Source organism: Apteryx mantelli, chromosome 1 (assembly GCF_036417845.1).
Source record: "Apteryx mantelli isolate bAptMan1 chromosome 1, bAptMan1.hap1, whole genome shotgun sequence".
NCBI lineage: Eukaryota > Metazoa > Chordata > Aves > Apterygiformes > Apterygidae > Apteryx > Apteryx mantelli.
In genome coordinates, this window is record NC_089978.1 from 47,891,305 (window position 1) to 47,912,603 (window position 21,299).

Below are 21,299 nucleotides of genomic sequence, written 5' to 3' on the forward strand. Positions count from 1 at the left end.
GCAATTCAGATGAGGCTGATAACTAACACACAGCAACAGTTTAATGCTTTGAATTTTTCAAACGTTAGTCCCCCCCAAAAAACTTGTACATTAGGCTACAGACAGATAAAAGTGGGACAGAGATATTTGGTTACTGAAAGGATCATGTTGCTGAAAGTATGTTCAGTTTTTCCATTCTGCCATTTGGTCTAATGCAAATTATTTCTTCCTAGAAAATTTATACCTCTTAATTTCAGATCATGCAGAAAATCACTGACAGAGCTGGTATAAGAAGTAAGGAACTTTTGGCAATCATCCCTAAGTTCATACATGCTGAAATCTCATTTTTCCATAATGTGTTTATTTTAATTTTCAGCTTTTAATCACAGGGTTCTTATGTAAAAAAACTATTAGTGTTTCCATTCAAAGTGGTATAATCTCCCTCACAACCTTTCAGTTGGCTTTTTTTCTGCTTAAAATAGAAGCAGTTAGTTTAAACATATTCTAAAAGCATGATTATAGTACTTTTTATAATTGGAGAGCCTTACCTGAAGTAGTATTGAAATACTTCTGTGACCACCATGCATTATGAGGCATCTGGAACTTGGCTGGCCAGGGAACTACACTGTTGAATGAAGGAAGTAAAACTGTAAAATATCAATAAAACTATCCACCCTCGGCAAAGGGTGACCAGACGCAAAGGCAATCTCCCACCAAGAGTGTCTCGGCCAGGTTGCTGTAGGCCTTCCAAATCTCACAAAAACTTTGCTACTCTTCTGTTTATGTAAAGCAGGGAACAGCTTGTCTTTTTAAGTAATTCTACATTTGTAATCTTTTTTTTTTTTTAATAAAGTCGTCAAAGACAAATTTGAAGAGGAGACTTGAGAAAAAGGAATCTAATATCTTCAATAGATCTAGCTATAAAACAGTAAAAAAAAAAAAAAACCCTTTGTTTTGATTTGCTTTGCCTATCAACTGTATCAACAAATGGTGAAAACACATAGAAATGCCCTGCTTTATAAAGAGATCATGGAAGCAGTTTTCAGGATTTAAAGGGTTCCAGTTAGGTTTTGTATGAAACAACTCAGGACAGTTTATATGAACATTTTCCCCATCTAGCCTTTATAGTTCACATTTGCAGACGGCATTGGCTATGAGGATACTGTAAAACCTGAGTACTGAAGTGCTTTGAGTGCAATGGCTGAAGTCTCCTCACCTAATCACAAACCTTTCCTCTACATATTTCTTGTAAATAAATGTTCCTTGCAATTTTTCATACTTTTTTAAGCCGCTGTGCCTGTTCAGGCACTATCTTTCTGTATAGCATGTGTGGATACATACCCGCGCTTATGCTGACACTCCTCTGTCTCAGTGTGTGATATGTAGCCTTACCCCTAAGCATCAATTCCTTCATCTAAAGAGTGAATGGTAAGTTTTCTCTGCATACCATTTATTTCTGTGATTTTCTTGATACAGTACTTCATGGATAGCTTCAAACACAGCTGGTTTCACTTAAACATTGTTTTTTCTCTACAGATAATATTACTCTCTTGATCTACTTTCCACCCTTCACTTTTTCTCTCCCGCACTCCAAGATCTGGATTGTATGAAATCTTTAGACTCAGATTTTTACACCAAAATCTCAGGCAAAGAAACCTGAACATTCTTCTGTACAGTCTGCATGCCCTGTCCAGCAGAAAGGTGGTTCAGACAAGAAATGCCTGGCCAATATTTTGAATCAGTTTGTTGTGAATAGGCTTGAACTCAAACAGAGCTTTCTTCACACCTATTCTGTAAACTCTCAATTCATGTGTAAGACCTAGTAAAACAGGAAGCTAGACTAATCTCCAGACACTGCATTTTTTATCTACAGTACTTCCACATGTTTGTACTGCTGCCAATAACTCTAGATGATAGATGAAACAACCTATGCAGACAGGTTTTGCAAAAAATGCAAAGTATAGCAGATCCCTCATGGATGCTTCTCAATCATTACTCATGCCTTTCTTTTTTTTCTTTCAAAAAATAATTTAAATTAAACAGATTCATTATATGCAGCAAAGTGTTGCCATGTGAGCCCTGAACACTTTGTTCAAGAGCTAGGAGGCCAGCCAACTGCTTTAGTTCCTTAAAGAATAACAGATGTGTCCTTCCAAGTCTCATGCTAATGGAATTTAGGCTGTGGTAAAGAGTTTAAAAATACTGTCAGTTGTCTGCAGACTCTGCTTTGACTCTGCTCTGTTGGTTAGCTTGTTTCAGGCTTCTATTTTTTTCCACTTCTTTCAGAATCATCAGATGAATTGTCCATTTGAGTTGAAACCATTAGTAATTTACTTTCACTGACTTAAAACAAATAATTAAAATTAAAAATCTGTGGATTCAAGTTGTATATGCTATTGCTTCTACTAGCCTGACTGTATAACTACTGCATTTAAAATATGTCAGGTGAAATGCTCTCTCTTTGTTTGTATACAATAAAAATTGTAATCTTTATTCCTTTAGTACCAGTATGTGTTTATTTGTTTGCCTCAAAATATTAACCATAACTGTGTAACCATGTAAAAGTGAATCAGAAGATTTGGTGTTAACAGGCTTAAGCAGATAATGTCAATGAATCGAAAGGGGAAGTGAAGCGAGGTAAGAGATCCTATGCATTGCAATTCATGTTTTGGATGTTGTTAAGGCTCTAGGACCTTTTTCTCCAGCAGGAACGCAGTGACAATGCTGGAGAAAATGTTCTTCCACTGCCAAAGCTCTTACAGCTTTCTGCACTTCAGCTACAAGTAGACTAAAGCGAACGCTGCTTGCTAAAATTTGATCTGCGCTTATCTCTCTTGTCTCTCTGGGCTTGAGAGTGTAATGGAGAGGGCTCCTGAAGGGAGGAGTGCTGCAAGCTGCTGTGCTCAACTCTCTGGCTTTTTATTATCATCATTTAGTGTGAGTAATGGGAAGCAGGAGATCTGGTGGGTAGGAAATGGGAGGAGAGAATGGAAGAGAAGAAGCTGGTGGCACTGGAAGGGGCTGGGAACAGGAGGCTCCTGTATGGCAAGCACTGAGAAAGGAAGTTCTTTATTTTCATCTTTTCCCTTTGCTTGTTCCCTCCTTCCAAGCTTATCTCCCTTACTCCCTCTCCACCAACTACTATTGGTGTAGTGTCATCCACTACATCTTTTTTCCATACACTGATTTGTCATCTCCTGCATGCTAGTCATGTCTTCTTATGCTTGTGCTTTTCCTCTTCCTTGTGTGGTCTTCAGTGCTAGCAGAGCTCAATCACGGGAACACAGAATCACACAGGCTTTTTCCTCACTCCACCTCAAATCCCACTAGGAGAGATCTAGGGAAGGAAACAGCCATCTTGCATCTTACTCCCTCTCTAAAATTGATGTAGAAACAGTTTTTTGGTCTCTTTATCTCATACTCCCTTCGAGAGAAAAGAAGAACTGGAAACCCTGGAGCTCTTTGTCTGAATATCTAGAAGAGAAGAAAGATAGCCATGGGTTGTCTCCTTCCTCCACCACACCAGGTGCTCTTCACAGAAGAGCATGTGATCTGCAAGGCTATATTGCCCATTTTTATGAGACAACACAGGGAAGTGATGCAATATGTCACCTTCCAATACAGCCTAACTTGTAAGAGCTGGACAAAATCTGTCCTCAGCTGACAGGAGCTGAGGGAGAGGGCTGGTGGGAAGAGAAAAGATAGTCAACGGCTGATGATGAGGAAGGGGAGCATATAGAAGATTTTGGTGAAAGGGTATTTAACTAGAAATGTGCTGAGTGGCAGGAAAAAAAGATGCAAAGAGCGGCTGAAAATGATAGATTTCTTCAATAGTCCCATCTTACTTCCTTAACTTTACCTCAGAATTGCCATTTCCTAAAAATTATTCCTTCCCCAGTCACCATCCTGTCAGAATTCTTCTAAGCCAACATTCACACTCTATTTCCCATTTCTTTCCTATTCTATCCCCCCCTTCACTACTTTTTATTTCCTTTCACATTTTATCTTTCCAAAACTCCCAATAGGCTTCCTTCCTTTGCCCTCACTTTTGTACCCTTTCCTTTGCTAAAACTTTCCTGTTTCTGACTAACATGCAGTGACATGCTCACTTTGCATTCCTCTTCAGCCCAACTCACTTGCCTGTACTTCTTTCTCTCTGTATTGTTTATTCTTTTTTCTTCTTTGCCACTCAGAAATGTTCTCCATTAACAGATTTTTTTTTTCTTCTTAAGCCTCTCTATCACCTGCAATTTATCCCCTGGGAACTCCTTCATTACCCTTCTCATGCCTTTCTCAAGCAATTTTTCTTTAGACCTATTGTTTCGATTTTTTTCTATTTATTTTGTTTTCTTCTGATCTTTTTCAGTAGAGGAAGCTGTGCCTAACGTGGTGGAGCTATGCACAACTGTTTAAAAATCAGCAGAAAGCACAAGGCTTTCAAAGATATGTGATTTTTTGCTGAAAATGCTCTATATGAAGGTTTCTTTGAGCAGAGCTTGGCTTCCTTAGCAGCACAAGAAAATAAGCAAGAGCAGGAATCTTTGATTAGAGATATATATTTTTTGCTCTCTGAAGCAGGATACTGCAGAACGTGGGTGTATCTGAAATTCCTTTAGTAAGCTAAAAGACTGTTTTCAATCTGAGAAGGAAAAAAATATGTATGAAAAAGTAAAAATGATCGGGACCTATTTGGTTTCTTGGAAGGTTTTTGCAAATGAGTATACCTGAGAAATCTAATACAAGGATTCCCAGGTGCTACTTTCTTGCCCAAATTCTCTGATTACTCTGACAGTAAGTTTTTCAAGAAAAATACCGACGCTATTACAAAGATACCAGTGCATGAGTACCAGCCTCAAAAGAGCGTTTATGCACACATAATCATAAAAAAAACCTAATAATAATCTTCCTATAATCAGTGTTTGTGAGCCATCTGAGACAGATCATGGAAGATAAGAACCAAACATAATTCTGTTTACTTTTACATATATCATTAACAAGCAAAATAAGTTAATTTGAAAGCTTGCTTTCTTCTGGAACCCTCTGAACCTCTGCCTTATCTTCCTCCCCTCTATTTTCAAAGCCACAAGGGGGGAAAAAGCCCTTGGTTAGGTTTATTTCTGGATGATTCCAGTGATTAAACTGGAGTATGAACTGCTTTTAAGCCCACACTTTTGCAGACTTGTCTTTTCCCTGCTCTCAGCTGGCAAAATTTTACACAGGCAGTAGAGCTGTGCCTGTGCCTGCCTCCTCTCTTACTCCAGCCTCAGCATGTGTGCAGTAATCCCGGATCATTTGAGCGAAAGACTGAAGGCAATAGAGACCATGATGAGCTTGGCACTTCATCCCTGCTAACAAGCTTCTTATTTGATCTGTAAGTTTGCTACTAGGGGTTACAGATGTGGTGATATTTTCCTGACTTCTGGGAGTGGAGAGGACATATCAACACTTGCCGAGTTGATTGAAGAGGCATCTGCGAGGCACTTCTGCTTCTGTTGAGTTGCAGAGCGGAGCAAGCACCGCTGAAGAAGAGGCAGCAGTAGCTTTAGTCTCCGCTTCCTCTCTGCTGCTTCCCCCTCACCATCCTTTGCTGTCATCTTGTGTGGGACTGAACCAGCTGGCGGTGGGGGAGCGGACAGGGCTGGTGATGTTAGTCAAGTGTTAACGCCATTAAAAGGGGTCAATTGCAAAACAAAGGTTACTTTGATGAGTATGACATCAGTGTGATATTATTAACTGTCAATATTGCGTGTTCCCTGTGAGTTTCTTTGTAAAGGGCTCTGGCAAAACTCCATGATAAATAACTGCTTAAAAGTTCCCTAAATAAATAATAAAAAAGAGTAAAAGGCCTATTTCTGTGATTCCAGAATCAATAAAAAGGAAAAAATACTCCAAGGAGGTCAGAGGGGTGTAAAATGATAGAGATCTCAGGAATCTCCTTACTTTAACTGGGCATTAAGTCAATGCCAACAAAGGCCTGAATTTATATTTCTTTAGTCTGTCCCACCAAGACTTGCTTGTATTAGCAGCTGAGAGCCTAAAAGAAAAAGCTATTAAGATCTAGACTCAGACAGAGTACAAAATAAGAGGAAAGCATCTGTATTTTCTGCCAATACACTACAAACGTGTTCCTACCAACATTTGGGTTTTAAATCTAATAGACAGAGAAAGTTCGAGATGTTAAAATAACCACTCTTGATCACTCTTGGAAGCTATTTATATTTTTCTATTTAAATATCCTATTTATTAATAGTGTTCAATATTAGCATAAAGAACCCCCTGCATTCCCCAGTCAGCAGGTAGCAGACATCTCATGTCAGCTATTTTTTGAGCAGTATAATTAGCAAGGCAAACTGTACAACTTCCAGTTTGATTCATTTGCTGATGCTTATTCTGATTCATTTACAATTATGCCTGTAATTGGCATAACTGTTTAGATGTATTTGGAAAACGTCCATAAGCGGGTATCCTAATTATAGATTTATCCCAGTGGCAGAGATTCACATTGTATAACAACCACTTTCTTCAACTATCAGAAAGTGCCATGCCGATTTCTAAGGTAGGAAACTAGTGAAAGCTGCACTCTATTAGGCATTGTGGACACAACAGGAAAGCTCAAAAGAGGTAGGACTACTGGACCTCTGAAGCTGAAATATTAGGGTCCATTCAGATTCCAGGTGCTGTGAAAAGCAAACTCCCTGCCAGCTCCAATAAAAGCTGACAAAGCCTTTTGTTTTCTTGTATTCCCACTCAAATATATGAGAGAAATCCAGGTCCAGTGGAGCTTAGATCAAAGCCCTCTGTACCACATCCAAAGGAGCAGTCCTCAGACTAGCGTCAACAAAATGAGGTAGTAGGGACCTGCAAGGACTTAAAACTCCAGCATGTAGGGAGCACCCCAAAAACCATAAATATCCAGTTTTTAGCCAGACCTTACTTTTCAGACACCTGTGCATGATCTCCCTGCTTTTGCATCCTTGTGTTTCCCTGTGGGCAATAGGATTTGGCTGATAGGAACCTGCCCCTGGCCTGTCTTTACATGTGCTGGGACCAGGTGACTCCTGCTGCAGCACTGTCCATGCATCTCCCCGCCCCCATGGATGGGGCAGTGCATGTGTTCTTTACAGTGACCACAAGAGAAATGGAAGAATATCTGAAGCAGAAGATGGCACTTGGCACTAGAGGACTCAAGTCACTTTGGAGTAATGGTTAGACATCTAACCTGCAGGCAATATAAACCAGCTCTTTTCATGAAAGCTGAATTAGTGAACTAGTTAAAGACATGATGACTGACTTTGACTTTGAGGTGCTTTAATTCACTTCTGATTATCAGAAGTCAGGACTTTATTAGCTGTTTCATGAAGAAAGGAGTTAAAAGGGATTTTTTTTTCCTTTATATCTCAAAAGATCAAAAAGCCAAGAAAATAAGCGAAACAGCCCCTCCAGTTCTTTAAATTACACCAGCCACTTATTTCACTGTAGATCAGCTTTTGCACAACAGAGATGCTTAGAGATGTTTGCCCCTCCAGATAAGTTAGAGAAATGTCTGAGTTAATGTTTCCACCAGAAATAGTTTTTAAAAAGTCAAAGGGAATGCAATAACTATTTTCCTATAACTATTTCCAAATAACTATTTGATAGAACATTCTTGTCAGTTTAAAAGCAAAGTTATGTTTGTCTATCCTAGATCCAAAACGGCTCTGTAAGGACTAGCTTAGCACTTTCATGTCATCTCTGTACATATCTATACATAAGATAATCACAAATATTTGTCATAATTTTTCCTTAGCTCATTCTGATCTATTAAAAGTGCTGCAGATTTTGCAATCAGCAACATATATTTGAGTGCTTCCTAACTAACCCATACAACATTTTGTACCATAGCATATTTCCATCTTTTTCTCCTTTTTTTATAGTGAATGAACTTTGTAAAATGAAGAAAAACTTTGTCATCTTAGGAAAGAATGGTTTTGCTTTCATGAAACAGGAAGAAAGCAGCTTCATTTTACATAACACAGTGAACTGAAAAATGTAGGTACCAATATTTGATGTGTCTTTCACTGAAAGTCAATAGTAAACTTTAAAACTTGTTTTAACTTCACTTACATCCATCCAAAAGTCTAAACCACATGTTTCCATTGCGTAGCTAAAGCTATTTCCTGCTGTTGATTTTTTTCAACTTCATTTCTACAAAATGAAACAGAGATAAAATAACAACTGAATTTATCCAAGACCATATAAATGACTGTCCCTGAATTCTAACATACTTTGCCATCTTGTGGCTGTCCGTATTTCATAATTTCATGCACAATGTAAATTACGTATAGCATCTATAATGTGACAGTTTTCTCTAAGGGCTCAAAAGTATCTTGTCCAGAAGAGTTTACAGACAAAGTGTTTCTGGATTCTGAACTCGTCTTAGCCATGGCAAAATTCCCATTTGATTTTAACTGGAATGTAGTTAAGTCCAAACTGTAAATGCACATATAGTTAACACTTTCTCTATTTTGTGCACTGAGGTCCATCATTTAGATTTGTCAATATATCACACGTTTTTGGAGATAAACCCTCAAAAAAAAATGGCTCCTATCTTCAAGGCGATGGATTCTTTTTTAGAATTCACAGCCACATGCTGTGGCTTATGTCTTGCATTATAATCTGTCAACAGTTGTAGAGAATGAAACTGTAGAGATCATTGAGACTGTAACAATGGTTGCGTAAGGATATTCAGAAACAATGTTTTCAAGATACTTTATTTATCCCAAATCATAGATCAGGTAGAGAGAAGGGTTAATATAGAAAGAGAAAAAAAGACCATCTACACAAGTCTTATCTACATTGCAATTTAGAATATCCCTTCTGGCCTTTCAACTTCCACAGTCTCTAGCTTGGGAGAGGTAGGGGCTAGGTGCAATTTGTACATGCCTTCCTTTCGAAGGCTTATTCCAGTCAGTGCTGATAAACCCACTGAAGAATAAATCTTATGCTTTTAGTTGGAACCAAGCAGCCCAATTAATAACTTCTGCATTGTCCTCATTGATTTATTTTCTCCTTGTTTCCTCCAACAGTCTCCTCTGATTTACTTCCTTGCATTTAGGATAATATCACACATGTAAACTGAGGTACACATAAACAAAAATGCATTTAACTCTCTTATTTCCCCCCACTCCCAGCCCCCAGCCCCAGGATCCATTTAAGCATCCACAACAATTTTTACTGATGCTACCAGCTGTCGTCTTACCCTGCTTTCACTATTCTTTTGTGTGTCTACCCTGTCATGATGTGTATTTTTTGTCATAAACCAGACAGAATTCAACCCTTTATGGCTGTCCAATGGTGAATATGTAATATGAGAACAGCTATAGGGAGCACTCAAGAACACCATGAAAATTATGATCAGAGAAAACATTATGTTCTTCACTTACAAAAAAATTAAACAAAGCAGTTAAGGTTTATATACCTTTTCCTCTGCCACAAAGCAACTCTTGGTTTAAACAGAATAATGCATTTTTTTTATTGCTTATTATTGTTTTATTACATTGAGCTACATTTCAATGTATTATAGATTGTCAGTTATTGTGCCCACAGGCCTTTCCGTAATCTAATAAGCTTCATTTTGTCTGGGGAATTTTGTCTGAAAATTGACATCCTCTTTTTCTCTAATTCTTATTAATCTTTTTATTCTGAAATTAAAATGCAAAGGAGTCTCTTTTGGGAGTTTGCCTGTAAAATAAACACACACACCTGTTTCTTCTGGTGAATACCTAATTCTCCAGGAGAGATTTTTTCTTGCAAAAAAATAAGTTATTATGAAGAAAATAAGTAATTTATACTATATAGTCTTGTGTCTTTCACTTTCTGTCTCTCTTGCTTTTGCCTGCAGTAAAATTCTTAAGGTAAATCTGTGAAATCCTTAAAGGTAAACTTGGCAGGCATTTCAAAATCCTGTTTTTTGTATGGAAGCTTGTGAAAGAAAACTGGAACGGAACCAGGGCTGGGGCAGCTGACAGATACAGTACAGGGCCTTGGCAACACAGTGTAAAAACTTAGATGCTTCATAGCCCTAGCAAGAAGAATTAGCTTTGTAGGTAATTAATGGAAATATATTTAACATATTTGCTAAAGTTTTGCTATTGTTTTTGCTACTATTTCTTATTTTGCTTTTACATTCGCTAAAGTTAGCACATTACACTACTTGCAACAGGTAACCGTGGCGGCATGATGATATCTAGAAGGGACCAACGTTAAGAATGCCTGATTCAGCCCAATATGCCTCGGTGATTCTGATTTCCTTAGATTAACATTATATCATGCTTTGTGCTTTGGACCTTATTTCTTCTGAGTTATAGATGGCTAACAGAGAAACACAGGTCTGAAGGAGTAGAAGACACATACCAACAGTTGTGGTATTTCCCATGAGTCCATAGGTATCACTATGTTCACATCTGTCCTGATCAAGATAGAGCTCTTGCTTAGAGATAAATTAGACAAAATAACATTCCCCAGAAAATCTGTTATGGATTTTTTTTTTTGAAAATTGAAATTGAAATTGCTTCCATCTAAAAATTCCTATTTAAATTTAATGTCTTTGAAAATATATCCTTTTTTGCTCTCTCTAGCAAAAAAAAAAAAAAAAAAAAAACCTCCCCCCCAAAAAGTTGGATTGCCACTTGGAAAAAATGATGCACTTAAATATTATCCAAAGTCTAAAACATATGAACATATACATTAAAAATAAATGTATTCATAGTATTCACAAATGGACACAACAGAAGAAAAGTGATAGAAGAAAAGGTCAAAAGAAGGTCTGATAAGGATTTCTTCATTGAGAAAAGTTTCATTGGAACAGGGTAGTTTGTCAAACATGAAACTTTTCATGAAGATGTGTCATTTTAGGCAAACCCTCATTGGAAAGTCTGTGTAGTTGCAGGATGAAAGATGAGGAGAGGAAAACAACAGTTTCACAAATTTACTGATAGGAAAATGAGAAGGAAGTGTCCCGAAGGTGTTGAAGAATTATACGCAAATCCCCTGCTGTTTTGGATCGATGGGGAGTACTTAATCCTTCTCAATCCCTTCTGTTTAAACTGTTCTTCATTATTTATTGCTCCCAATAAAGAAACTAATGCTATAACCTGCATGCTAAAGCGCTCACTGGCGATGTGGCATGCCAGCCCTGAGTCAGTTAGATCTGGGAATTGACCCTTGATCTCCCATGGTTCAGGCGAATGTTTTAGCCGCAGTATCATGGTGGCATCTCTCTCTTGGTTTTTCTTGTTTGTTTTGTTCTTTTTTTTTTTTCCCTAACTTGTTTTCCCCAGGGAAGAATTTGGAAATATCTTGGCTCTATTTCAGTGAAGAGTAAAAACACATTTTTGAAAAAGTAATTTACTTTTCTGAACCACAATTTTTGTTGTTTTCCAGACTTCTGAAATCAGAAGTGGCTAAAATCTGAACACGAGGCAGAGACCAGCTCAGGGTCTTGTACTGCAGACTGTCCAAAGCAAAGCTAAAGAGGCTGAAGAAGAGATTGTGCCTTTGGCAGAGAAACCAGTAATTCAAGCCTTCAAGGTGTTCAATCCTTCTTCTGTTGATGATTGGAGACTTCCAGACTATCAGATTCGTGCTTATTTACACCAAAAAAAATTAATATTTTCTAGCATCCACATATCCTAATTTCTTGGGTTGCCGTTTCCAAGAACTTGCTTCACTAAATTCTCCTTTGACTTACCTATATAGTTGTACTGAGACAGAAATGAAAATATTTAGTCCAGACGTTAAGAGAGCCCAGACACATAGCCCAGACCCTTCTCAAGCAGAGTTCACCAATGTCCAATATAGTACATTACCAGACTTTACACCCGCCAAAAGTAACCACAGACTGTCATCGCAGCAATTAACTGCTGTGGTTTCATCATGATGAGTCAGGTATTAAGTAAGTTAGGGTTAACTTGAGAACTAGATCCACTCTGCATTTCAGGAATCCAAGAGCTAACTGCTAAAGTTACCTTTTCACATAGTCACTTTTAAGTGATTCATAATTAACTAAGAAGCATTCTTTTGTTCTTTTTAAGTTTTGAAAGTTCTTGGCAAACTCCCATTGCTTAGCGGCCCTGAAAGTTTCCCCAAGACTACACTGGAAGAACGTGCCCAGTTATGCAGCCATCCAGCGACGCTCTTTTAGTATTGCTGAGAATCTTCCAACACATGATTCCAAGGCTTTGAAACAGTTTTGTTTAAATAAAGACATATTTTATTCTTGATTCCCCAGTGACACCTCCTTTCAAAAAGGCACCAGACAATGTTCACTCTTTGCATATTTATTAAACACTTTCCACTCATTTAAATGGATCCCACAATTCACAGGGAAAATATTTAATTAGTCTGGAATGCTCTTGCCCAGAAACTGTGACCTGGGAAACAAGCAGATCCTGCAGATACAGCCCCTGTGCAGTACAGCCATAATGGGGCACAGAGCACCAATTATTTCCTCTGCAAGATGCATCAGGACATTGTGCTGTGTACAGTACCCACGTGACTGAGACACAGCTTTGAAAATTGTCATTGCTGCTATGAAGTTACCCTTTCAATTAAGGCTCAGCACATGGCAGAACTAAGATGGGTATCATTTGTCTCCTATAAGTATATGGATTATGATACAGTTTTGATATGTATGATTATAACTTCTTTTTTCTATAGGATGCGTGTTTCATTGTATGCACAGGATAGGCAATGTTCATTGAGGGTGAGTCTTTCTATTCTACTGTATGTATCAGTCATTCAGTGTATAGCCATAGCTACTATGTAACATGACAACTCTAGGCATTTCTGTGGTGTGGACTCTAACCCTCTATCATGCTGACAATAACCAAAATAAATGAATGACTTCATTTCTACACTAAACTTGAGAGATGAAGAAATAGAATTATCTCTAATTTTCAGTTAGGGAACTATAGCAGGGAAAGAGTAAGGGCAAAATTATCTCCGTTACTTGCCTAGGATCACATAGGAATACTGTGACAGAGGAAGGGACCAAATTCAGTTCTCCAGGATGACTTATTACCGCGTATACCATAAGATCATTATTTTTCTTCTTGCAGTCCTTGCTTCATTCACCAAATTCCTGGCAATCTTTGTAACAAATGAGGCTGTGTCCTAGAGACAACAACTTCATTTGCTGTGCAACTGATTCATTCTCTGAGCATGATCTGCTCTGAGAAATAAATGAAGTACTGTGGAAAAGAAATATGTGTTTGGAGGGGTTTGGTAACTCTTGCATGCTTGACTTCTCTGCCTTCAGACTCCAGGTATGATGAGGGGTCAACACAAAGGTTTTACATGAATTGTCAGAATCACCAAAATAGTTAGACCTGTAGCAAAGAATCAGTTGCTTGAATTAGAAGAGTAAATGGCAGCCTAAGCAGGCTATTATTTTCCATGTACACCAGATTACAGTGCAGAGGGAGATGCGCTCATTGCCCTTTAATGGGCAATGGAGAAATGGAGAAAAGATAGGAATGAGTCCTATATTTCACTTGGATGTTTATATATTCTTATCTCCTTCTATTTCAACTTCTCCTTTCCCTCAGCCTCCATCTCTTTTTCCCATTTCTCCATCTATTGTTTGTGTCTATTTTCCCCCAAGTTTTCTTCATCCTACTCCATTCTAATCCTAGGTCACTTTCTCCTCCTGCACTGGAAGGAGCACTGTCCCACTCTCCATCCTGACAGCTGGCACCACACAACCCCCGGCAGCCGCAAGCAGCACTTGCATAAGAAATTCCTCTCCTGTTTTCTTCCACATCCCAGCACCAAACTCCATCCAAAATAAGTGAGATCCAGAGGACTTGCCTGTCAAACTAAGAAATCTCTGGTGATCAGACATGGGCTGGCATATTTGTAACCAAAGTCGAGTGGATTTCCAGTCTAATGCTAAAAATCAAATCCCTATTACTAGGGCGGGAGCAAATGCCTGGTCCGTATTCCAAAACACAGAGGTACCTGTTCTTCTCTATGCAACAGCTGAAGTGGGGGGAGGAGGGCAGAGACGGGATAGGTACGTATATATTGTTCAACCTGTTTTTGCCAAAAGATACAAATACAACTAGGTGAACATCTCATGCAGAAATAATTTGATAATGCTATAAGCAGCCAAAGGAATTTCTTAAAATTAGAAGGTGTTGGAGAACTTTAACCCTATGCATTTCTACTAGCACTGTGTGTCTATAGCCAGCATACACTGTTGCATTCTGATGACATATGAGAAAGGTTCAGGTGCATAGTCCTAATGTAAGCTCTTGTATAGGGAAAGTATCCACTCTCTTGGGGCTTGCTGAAAAGGAGACAAGAAATTGGAATCTAGAAAAAAATCGTGGTACCATGTTTCTGCTCCTCATCTGGCCTTGAAGACAGCTTTAACATGATGGAAAATATAACCTCTTTAGAGGTTCCACATAAAAGGGCCCTTAAAGCACAAAATGGAATTCCAAAAACCATGCTGGGCCTCCTCAGGAGTGAGTGATTAATCCATGTGATACACTTCCAGATAGTCCAGATGTCCCATCATCTGTAGGCACACCAGCTCCTTGTCATGATCAAAGAAATAAAAGGTGGGTTATAGATCGTAGGGAAGTATTAAATACTTGTTGCTGAATCTTTGCAAAGCATTTCCATTTGTAACAAAGCATAGATTTGAATTTGAGCAGTTATTCATTATAGGATCATTTTATTCCCAGAGAGCCACAGAAGTTGAAAATATTTAAACTCTAATGTATTACTTTATCTTCAGTGCCTTGAGCATCTGCTCTATCTGTTCCACAGTTTATGCCGCATCACTTACTGAAGTCACTAGGCAAAGGTCATTCAGTGACTATGATCACTCAAATGACCAAGATTATCTAGTGCTAGAGGTGACCAAGACTTTTTCTTTATGGTGCTCTGAAAGGGGTTTGGCGGAATATTCAATGCTTTCTGCAGCCTGACCTTAGCTGGCCAGCCAGTCTAATAGGTACCCTATATATAAGTATTAAAATCTATTTAGCATTTACATCTGATGTGTTTTTCAAGTATTAAATAAGCTGCATAAATAGCATAATTAGAATAGATAAGGGCTTTACCTGTATCCTCAGTAGTGGACCAAAACATACCAAAACGTGGAGAACTGAGGATAATTGCTCTAGATTAAAGTAGGAACTGATGGAAGGAAATGAATGAGGTCTAGGTCTCAGCCTCGAGGACAAGGTCATCTTTTGAGGCCAACTGGACAACGTGTTGATCTGTGCAGTTTCAGTAGCTCAGTGGGTGTAAATGGCCGTTAAGGTTTGCCCACTGCAGCAATGAACATGGTTTGAGGGGTAATTGGCACTGTTTGTAGGTTATTTTCGTGGAAAGTGTCACTAGATGGCACTATTACAAGCACTTTCACAAGGTCTTGTGGGTGAGCAGCAAGCAGTCGCTATGTGCCTCAGGATTTTGTGCTCTGGTTGATTTGGTGGTGGTAGTGGGTGGATGGGTGGGAATGTAAGTGCTGAAATGGCAAGGAAACTTGTTTTGTTACTCTTCCTAATATAGTAGGATTATTTATGGAGGCAGAATTACCACCTCTAGGCAGGTACTGCTGTCAGCTGAGTTCCTGAAATACTAATTTGCCCGTGACTTGACTGTGCCCACCTCTGTTCTAAGGTACCTCTGCTCTGTGGTAAATACTCTGGATAAAGAAGTTACACTAAGGATGTGTATTTTGAGGATTTGTACAGGAAGGGTGCTACTCATTTCCCCTCTAATGAGAAGCTGCCTTGCAAGGCAAGGCACCCAGAAATCAGGTGATGGCAACGGTATTTCAGTACGCAGATGTCACCTAAAGGGGATAGCTGTACAATTAATTGCACAGGCATGTGAGAAACTAATCTGTGCACTAAAATCTGTCCTGTAATCCATCACAAACCAAACTTATTCTGCCCATTCGAACAGCTAGCCTAAAATATTCCTCTTGGTGGGTTACAACACCCTTTTCTTTTCACATATGAATTTTCTGTCAGTCCCTCTCCCCCCAAAAATTTTGTTTTAATGTAAACACTGTTCTGGAGTGAGTCAGTATTCAATGAAGGTCTGATATTTTATCACAGAATCACAGATTATTTGGGGCTGTCAAGGACCTCTGGAGATCATCTGGTCAAATCACCCCGCTCCAGCAAGGTCTGCTAGAGCAGGCTGCCCAGGACTGTGTCCAGGCAGGTTTTGAATATCTCCAAGGAAGGAGACTCCATAACCTCTCTGGGCAACCTGTTCCAGTGCTCTGTTACCTTCACAGTAAAGAAGTATTTTCTTATGTTCAGGTGGAATTTCCTGTGTTGTATTTAATGATCTTTTGAACTAGGAAAAAGACCGTTTTTTAACCCCGGGATTGGGCAACTATGAAATGACACATAGCTTTCACTTTTAGCCCTGAGACAAGCTCTTGAAATCTGCATACTTGGTTAGATAAAGCAATTTTTTGCCATTTTTGGAGGTTTTAATGTTTTCCTCTGAACTAGAAACATATTTATGGCACACGTCACAGTGTAAGCAAGTGGAAAAAATAACTAGCCCTAAGAATGTTTTTGAAATTCCTAAATTTGTTTTTAATAACTCTAGAATAAATCTGGTGGTATAGTATGGTATAATGGCTTTACTGTCAGGAATTTGGGATGACTGTATTAGCACTATAGCAAAGTCAGAAATGAATTGACCTTCATAATCAAATATAATTAAAACCCTTATACACTTGCCACATGCCATAGATAAAGTATGCTGGGTTTTATACACTCTCTTTGAAAGTTTGTTACTTAGACTTTCTTAGAGTTTTTGGACTCAGGATGGTTATTATTAAAGCAGCTTTCTTAGAGGTCTGCGCTTCAGAGTTGTTGCTCTGAATGATCTTTTGTTCATCTGGGGATGCAGCTTTGACAGAGTCAAGGTGAAGCAAAGTCTTTGTTTTAGACACGGACTATTCAAAGTGAGCAAAAATCCATTTCTAAATAAATATAAAACAAGACAGCATCTGGAAAATGCAAAAAGTAGCAATGCCTGTGTTCTCGGATGGGGAAAATGATGAACAGTGTTATTTCTACAGTGTTTTGCCTTATACTGTATACATGCTGTGCTAGAAGACTTGCCTCTTGAGCAGATCACAGAAAGCGGAAAGAAAGCAGATGCAAAGGTCAAACACAGCTGAAATCCCTGCTAGTGCACCTGAGGTATATGGTGAAAACAGCAGGCAGGGACTAGGCTAAGCAGGCAAGAAACTGTAGCCCCGTGAAAGGTGGCTGTTTCCCCCTGTGTTCGGGAGGATTCCCAGTATCTGTTGATCCAGACCTGTATGAGGATTTATGCACAGCTTTAAAGAAATGACGCTAGTTCACATTTACAATTTCCTCCAAAAGGAGGAGACCCTTTTTCTCTAATTCCTAATCATATTAAAAGAGTGAAGTTTCATTGTTTCTAAAATTTACTGGAGAGTGAATCAAAATCTCTTTTTTTGACTCTCTAAGTATTATTCTTTTGCTTCATTAAAAAAATAAGTAAAATTCAGTTGCTGGATGTGTTGCATTTTCAAACACTTTCAATTTCCAAAGCTAGTCACAGACTGGATTATTCCTGTTTCTCACTGTTGGTAAAATTTCCCAGTCATATATGCTTCTTTTTTTTCCACTTCACTCACTTTGGTATTTGCACACACACAAAAAAATCCAATATAAATAAACAATCTTTTTCTTGGACACTGACACAAAAATGATTTGTACATTATCAGCTTAGAGTGAAATACATCCCATTCCTGGTTACTAAGAGCTATATCCCTTAGCAGATATCCAGAACAAAAGTGAGTATGAGTCTGGTCCCTTTGTCTGGAAGGGATGAGATTTGGACTCCTGTCCCCACTTCATTTAATAACTATGCTAAAATATTTTGTAGACTTAGGTCATACAGCAGCTCTGGCCCTGTTACTAGTTAGGCCATGCAGGCAAAGTGAAACAATTACAATACATCCCATCCTACCTACTTTCTCTCTACCCTACTTTTCACTATCCTTAGAAGAAACTGTAACCATAAAAAAGGGTATTTTCCCAGAAGCTGGGAATTACAGATTCATGTTTCTTAGAGAAGGGCCTAGCTTAAAAGAAGCTTAAAAGAAAAGATTGCAAGTCAGAGTACAGGAGATATGTTACCTTACTTCTGCCTGTTATTGGTGAAAATAATAGATTTCAGATGGCTGCTAAAAATAATAGATTCAGTTCTGGCAAATACACCAGAAGAAGGGCATTGAATTGGTCTGTGTTCAAAGAAAATCTAGAAAAAAAATGAGTCATATTTTCTATTAATTCTAATTTCTATTTCTATTCTTTGGTAAAAATCTCTAGGCACTCTAACTATTTAGCATACTGAAGGTAAAGCTGTAACTTAATCTGAGTAAGAATCAACATGATAGAAGGATTTTTGGTCAATCAGTTAAATATATAACAAGATCCAACATTTGGAATTTGAAGCCAGACAAATTCAAATAAAAAATAAGGTGAATATGATTCATTGAGTGGGTATCTGACCAGCCAAGCCATTTGCCAAGGGCTACATGGATTCTCTCTCACCTTAAGTTAAGATGGGATATTTTAATAAAGGTAGCTTTCATCCAGATGGGAACACATTCTGTAATGCCTCATTGGGGCAGGTGGATTGAGGCCAACAACAGCTCAGCCAGCTCTGTGATCCACATACAATAGAAATGAACTTAGAACTGAAGCTAACACATTGCATGTCAATGTATTAATCTCTTCTTGATAGAAAGGGCAGGTCTCCTTCATTTTTTGGAAGAAAGGTCCCAGGTGTCTAACCTCAGGAGCATGTCCGAGCTGCTTCTCTCCCAAATGGAGAGGAAAATCCAAGTCATACCACTGTTTCTGCCATGCTTTTCAGGGCCTGCAGGCATGATCTGCTTCACATGGGTGGGAAAAGGTGGTGTGCCACCAACTGAAAAGGTGGGAAAGAGAAGGACAGCCCATCTCCAGGCCTTCCGCTCTGCTGGGCTGGCCAGCGAGAAAGAGACAGTGGTAGGGGAGATAAGGGAGACCCAGAAACAAGTCTAGATTTTGTGATATTATCATCATCTAACCAATTTGACCTTGTTTTTGCATAGAATCAAAATGGATAAATTACCCATTGGTAATTTAAATTTACCTGACTTTTAATATCTTTGGACCTCACAGAACATTTAGATATTCCTAAGCCTGGGCAGGTTTCTGAAACTAGACATATCAGGCATGATCTGGAGGACTTCTCAGAGGTCAGATACAGGGCATGGTCCCTGACTCAAGCAGGGTCTACAGTATCATTATATCTATTCCTTATGTCATTCCCCTATAATGTTAAACTACACCCCCACCTCTGAATGCTTCTGCTCCAGGGCTTTCAGGCCCAGCAGTAGTAAATGACTTGCATCCCCACTGCTCAAGCTGTTCCCCTCCGAGGCAGACTGAGCACAACCGCATTGCATGGTACAGGGTCTTCCACCTTCCCTGAGCCCAATGCACTGCCCCTCTGGGACATGTTCTTATTCTGTGCAGTTTTTCAGTTCAAAGCATGACATAATGTTAGAGCTCTGTTGCGGCCCACTGGACAGTTTTATAGCATGTTACTGAGAAAAATATGCTCCTTACCGGGGTACTGGAGGGTGCATACAGGATAGTGTTGGCTAGAGGGAGCCAAATGTACAGTTTGGTCCACTGTGCTTTTTGGGAGCAGACTCTGTAGTGAACTGTTCCCAGAACTGTACCTTGGTTTTGTGAATTGACATTTGTGTTGTGTGAATCGTCAGGATGCAGAAGTGAATGGGGAGCTGAGAGACCTGCCTCATAGGGAGCAGGAAGGACCTGTTTTCAGTAGGATGGGCCTTCTTTCTGTTGAAGCTCATCCCTTTTGTATTAATAATTAAATATTCATTAGAGCCAGGACTTTAACAGGGTAGATTCACATCACACTTGACTTCTCTAACCAACAGGATATACAGTTAATTTGTCTCTCTCTTCTACCTCCTCTTTCTTTTTTCATCAGCTCAGTGATTCATGTTCATAATTCCTTGAATTTTTAAAAGTCTAGCTTTGAGTCTTTAATAATTGACTTCTTTTGTCTCACTGGATATATTCTGTGAGCACAGCAAGGGCTTATAACACCGGTCAATAAACAATTCAACACTCCAAAGTGATAAACTAGAAAAAATAAACCAACTCTTTCTTCTGTGTAGAAACCTTGTTTTACTGATGTCCTTAGCTCATTGTAGCTATGACAACAATACCACAGAAACTGATAACACCTGCAAATGCATAACTTAATGGAGCTAGTCATTTTTACCAACTGAGATCAAAGTTATTTCCCCAAACTCACGATTTAATTTCTTCTACCAGAGTACTTTCTGCTTGTAACTTCTAAAGAGTTAAGTAAACTCCAAGAAAATCACATATATGGCATTAATCATACTGAGAAACTTGTAATAATCATAATATTCTACTCTCCAGATAAAAGTTCTGGAAGTAAATGAAGTACTGTTCAGCATATGCATTCACAGGTTCATTCTGTGAATAAATCCAAGTAAACTTGGCAATCCTCTTCTTAGGAAAATCCTAGATCCTCAATACTCTCTTACTTAAGAAAGAATCATCTCTCACTCTGAATTTAATGAATTCAGTGAAATAAATCATAGGACACTATACAGTGTAACATAAATACTATTTATTAGACTAAGCTTTCCTGGCTATCATTATGCCCTTTCTCCAAACTCCTAATACTTGCAAAATCAGACTCAGAACAAGTTTGCCTATATTCCTGATTGAGGCCAGAATCAGTAACAGGAGAGGGAAATAGGGTAAGAAGAAGGGAAAAAATATTCCCTGCATTGTATACTACATATTTTTTCAAATAAAATGCAAAACAAAACATAGTCACATTCCTGCACAGTCACTTGGTTAGCTGTCTTGTCAGGTTTATTGTGACTCATAAGCAAATGTCTCAGCAGACACTTAGCAAGAGCTCAATGAGAGACCTAGCAAGAATTATTTATTCTCTCTAAATTTCCTAATCTGCAAAAAATAAAATTAACAATATTGTTTTTCTGTCTTCTGATGATAAAGTCCTGACTTGACTGGAAGTATTTTGAAACCCCTTAAATAAATCTTGTTATTAATATGGTATGGGAACATAGGCAGATGCAAATATGCATATAAATCTTCCTTAGCTTTCAGTTTTCCTATAGGCTGTGTTTTAACTTCTGATCATTTCTGTTCTATCATCTGGACTGTCTC